General features: G+C 36.6%; 1 non-coding gene across 1 annotated transcript; it reads left to right on the top strand.

The window, feature by feature from the left end:
• Nucleotides 1–4,621: 4,621 nt before the first annotated feature.
• Nucleotides 4,622–4,783, top strand: LOC123647913. Its single transcript, XR_006738436.1, has one exon. It is a non-coding gene; the product is annotated as a U1 spliceosomal RNA (small nuclear RNA).
• The last annotated feature ends 207 nt before the right edge of the window (nt 4,784–4,990 follow it).

Genomic DNA, 4,990 nt, shown 5'->3' with positions numbered 1-4,990 from the left:
CTGGGTGGGAGATGGGGACTTGAGCCTTTCCTATAGCAGCAGATGATCCTTTCTCATTGGATACAATAACCAGGGAAACTTTCTCTAGGCTTCTTTTTTGCTCTCAGCCTGTCCCATGAGCACCTAGTGGAGGTCATGGAAAAGAGTCTGTGAGTGTGTGCAAAATCCTGCCATCTCTGGGGCTCTCAGGGGTCCTACATTGCCCTGTAGCCCACACTCGGCCTTTAGAAATGTGTTAACAGTTTAGCTGATTTTTTCATAACCACTTGTGTAGCATACAACACAAATGTTGTTATTTTTATAACAACTGGCAAAGGTGAGAGCATCTGTATATCCCCTCCTTTCTTAAAGAGGCCTATCCTTCCTTGGATTTCAGTCCATTCAGTTTCACTCTCATTCGGGTCTCCGATGGGTTGATAAAAAGTTATGCTTTATAGTTTGTTTAGGATTTTCTCATTGTTGGAGGTAAGTGTGACATTCTCTCCAGGTTACTATATCCTAGGAAGAAGCAGAACTCTAAACATGTGCTTTTAGTAGAGGCTGCCCATCAGAAGACCCTGCCCCCAGTGCAAGACCAATCAGAAGAGATGGAGATTGGTTATTCTAAATGTAAAAGTATGGTAAGGATAGCACAATGACTTACAAGCTTGGGTCAATAGGTCCTCTTTGGGACAGAGCTGCCTCTCTACCTTAGACTTTTATTTTATTTTTTTTTTTGAAACAGAATTTCACTCTATTACCCAGGCTTTGAGTGCAGTGGCATGATCATAACTCACTGTAACCTTGAACTCCTGGCCTCCAGCAATCTTCCTGTCTCAGCCTCATGAGTACTAGGACTATAGGTGCATGCCACTATGTCTGGCTAATTTTTTTATTTTTATTTTTTTGAGATGGGGTTTCCTATGTTGCCCAGGCTGGTCTCAAACTCCTGGCCTCAAGTGATCCTTCCACCTCAGCCTCCCAAAGTGCTGAGATTCCAGGTGTGAGCCACCACAGTCCTTGCCTTAGACTCACATACGAGAGGGAAATAACTTTCAATCTACTTTGAACCAATTCATTAGCATTTTTGACATTATTGCAACAACTTGGTCTGTACACTTCCTAATATACATGAAGATGCATGTAAAGTCTTCACTGACTTCCTACTGGTCTTAAGAAAAAGGTTAAAATTCTTTATGTGGCCTACAAGGTTCTGTGTGATATGGTTTCTGCCTGTCTCTTATCTTGGGCCACTTTCCCTGTTGCCCATCCTGTTCTAGTCTTTAACGGCTTTCCATCAGTGTCTTTCCACATGCCTTTCTCTTCCTGGGAGATTCTCTTTTCCACCCAATAAATTTTCCCTTGCGTATCCCTACTTATCATTTATAACTTAGCTCAAGCTTAATGATCTTTTGAAAATGTTTCCTAATCCCGCAGTTATAGACTTTAATGGCATCTAGCTCCTGTACTTTAGAGCTCTTATCTCTGTAATTGTACATTTGTTATCATTCAAATAATGATCCTCCATCAAGCTGTAAAGCTACATAACAGCCAAGACCATGCTTGCTTTAGCCCATCACTGTGACATCAGACCTAGCACAATGTCTGATTTCTAGCAGACGTGCAGTAAATAAGTTAAATGAATGAATGGGATCGTATTAATGATTCCTTTCTACACATGATCTTTTCCACTGTGGTTTCACTACACATGGTCTTCATCCACCCTACACTCTTACTGCCTAAGCTCTTATCATCCTCCCGTAATAGTTCCTTATTAAAAATAGAGAATGTTAATGAGAAATATCAAATTAGATTTTGATACACTGGCAGTGGTAATAATTCAAGAAGCTAGAAATTACCTTTTCAAAGTGAATATGCAAAATAAAAGTTTCAAAACTAATCTGGGAAAGCCACTGGAAAAAGAATTTTACCTAGTTGCCACCTCTCCATTGCAATACAGTTTGATGAAAACTTATGAGATGAGCCTCCTCTGTGTATGTGTAGGTACAGATTTTGTCAGTTTCTTGGTGTTATAATTTTACTAAGTATAAGCACTAAGTCAATTATTAATTTACTCAATTAAGATTTTTCAAACCCATTTTCTTCTAGAAAACATATTTAGAAGGTAAGAACCAGTCCCAATATACATTGACTTTACTGCCTTCTAGAACTCTAGTAATTATGATATGTTTTTATCTATTCTTAAAATTTTATTACATGTTATTCTTACATAAATAAGGAAAGACAAGTGAGTAATGCATGCATAGCTAAGAATTCATATCTGTAAAATGCTAATACAATTTCTTTCACAATACATTTATATTTTCAAGCATCAATAAACTTCAGTGTTTCTCTTTCAAAAATAATTTCAAAACATCAGTTTGAGTATATTATATTTTGTTAACTGATAAATCAACCAGCTCTATAGGGCATAGAAAAACAGCGGAAGCATGCAATTTGTAAGCAGTTTCCATTCAATATCCCCTCTGTTGTTAGAAATATATGTATCAACATTTCTTTAGTTAAATGTAAAGTATTTTATTTGTTTCTATTCCACTGAGAATTGAAATAAAATTGGTTTACCACAGGTAATTGATATTTGAAGAATAAATCAGGAGAAATTACCTAAGATCTCATTGTATCTCAGAATGTATACCTCCTGGGACTCTAATAGAATGGGAAATGTTTGAGTTTGGGCTCAGAGAAATTTGCCTGTGGCTTGTGAGGAGGAGATATAAACAGCTCTTTCTAAAATTGTGAGAAACATGCAACTTCTTTCACACATGTGTTTGTATTTGTGTGGCCAATAATTATATTTATTATAAAAGCCACTGAAATTTAGAAAAAGCCTCTTCTTTTTACCTTCGTAGACATCAGCTGGCACCTGGGAACACTGTTCTGCAAAGTTTTTACTTTTATTTTAAAGTTCTTATATTCCAGAAGTAGAAGTATATGGTATGTGTCTGAAAAAAATTCGCCTAATATTCACATAAAGTTATCAGTTATTAATAGATAAATTATTCTTTTAAGAATATTAATTAGATTAATTAAAATATCTTGAATATAAATTTTATTAAGTAAAAATGTTAATTTAGGGGTTTTGATAGAAAATGCAAGCTCTGCACAATTATCTTATCTAAAAAGATGCTAAGATGCTATATTACACAAAATTATCCTAATAAACTAAGAATTAAAAGATATTAAGATGCGATATTATACAAAATCTTCCCAATAAACCTGAAAACATAGGTGGAGTACATAAACTATTGGAAAAACTAAAACTTGCCTTTTTGACTAAAGGAAAGTAGAAAACTTTAATAATATGGCAATAAAAAACATTAGAGATATCAAGTTAGTAGTTTATAGTTCTCTTTCCTTCCCCTCCCCTGATGGATATATGAGGGCAGCCCAGAAAGTAACCAGGCATGTAATATGAAAAATAGAGACATTTATTGAAGAAGATACAAAATACAATAAACATTGTACATAGGACAGTGATGCCTCAGTCTCCTTCAAAGTTGAAACCTTGGGACCTCACGGTTCTCCTAGTGTCACTTAACCTAACCGTACACGTTCAACAATCTCAGGTGTTTTGCTTGTTGCAGGCCTTGCAGAACGTGAATCACGGTCAACAGATTCTCAACCATCTTTGAAGCTTTTGTGCCACACTTTCATTTGCGCTGCACTCATTGCATAATCCCCCAAAACCTTCTGAATCATCTGAATAGTTTGTGCGGAGGAATGTTCAAGCTTAACATATATTTCAATGCAAATTCACTGCTCTACTTGCTCAATCATTCTGAATGCGACTTCCACACAGTACACATGCTCCCTCAACAGCGTCTAGTGCTCCACTGACTAGTGCAGTGGAGTTGTCATTGTCCGTGCATGTACATTCCAGTCCACTTTCCTTGGCTGCCAGGTTACATCGATGTCATGCAAACCGTTTTTGTTATGTTAACAATGGCTGGCTATTTTCCAGACAGTCTTCAAATATCATGTATACATACATGTACACAAAGGTCTAAAGACATAGACAAAGAATAGATATTTCCTTATTTCTACATACCCATCAGAGAAAAGAAGAAACACCCCTCCTTCCTTTTTATGATGCTTGCATTACCCAGATAGTCAAACCAGACAAGGATAATACAAGTTAGGAAAACTACAAGCCCATCGCACTCATGACCATACAAAAATTCCTAGACAAGTATTACAAAATGGAATTGAGCAATGTATATGAAATATAATTGACCAATTGGCTGTTTAATTAAAAAATGGAAGCTGGTTTAATATCAACAAATTCTGGTGTATATAAACCTTGATATTTAGTGCAGCATAAAACAACTGCAGATGCAGCCTAAAACAACTGCAGTGGTAAAAAGATGGACCAGTTACAAAACTGTTCAGAGACTTGTGTGTCTGTGCATGTGTGTGTGTGTGTGTGTGTGTGTAAAATATCACTACTTCACACGCACATCAAAATACAAAAATCAATTCCAAGTTGATTAAAACCTTCTATAAATCTACATGAGAATATATTTATGTCTTTGGGATAGGGAAGTATTTATCAAACACAACCCAAGAAGCACAAACCACAATGTAAGACTACAAATTCCACTAGAGTTTAAAATAAACACGTATACTTACCAGGCAGGAGAGATACCATGATCATGAAGGTGGTTTTCCCAGGGCGAGGCTTATCCATTGCACTCCGGATGTGCTAACCCCTGTGATTTCCCCAAATGTGGAAAACTCAACTGCATAATTTGCGGTAGTGGGGGACTGCATTTGCACTCTCCCCTGGTTTTATAAATAAAAAATAAGTAAAAAATAAAATGAAATAAACATGTTAACAAAGGGGAAAAAAACAAGTGATAGGCTAGGCATGGTGGGTCACACCTGTAATCCTAGCACTCTGGGATGCCGAGGTGGAAGAATCACTTGAGGTCAGGAGTTTGAGATCAGTCTCTACAAAAAATAGAAAAATTAGCCAGGTGTGGTGGTGCAT

The sequence above is a fragment of the Lemur catta genome, chromosome 11, assembly GCF_020740605.2.
Source record: "Lemur catta isolate mLemCat1 chromosome 11, mLemCat1.pri, whole genome shotgun sequence".
In the NCBI taxonomy this organism is placed as follows: domain Eukaryota; kingdom Metazoa; phylum Chordata; class Mammalia; order Primates; family Lemuridae; genus Lemur; species Lemur catta.
This window is presented reverse-complemented; position numbering and strand designations above follow the sequence as displayed.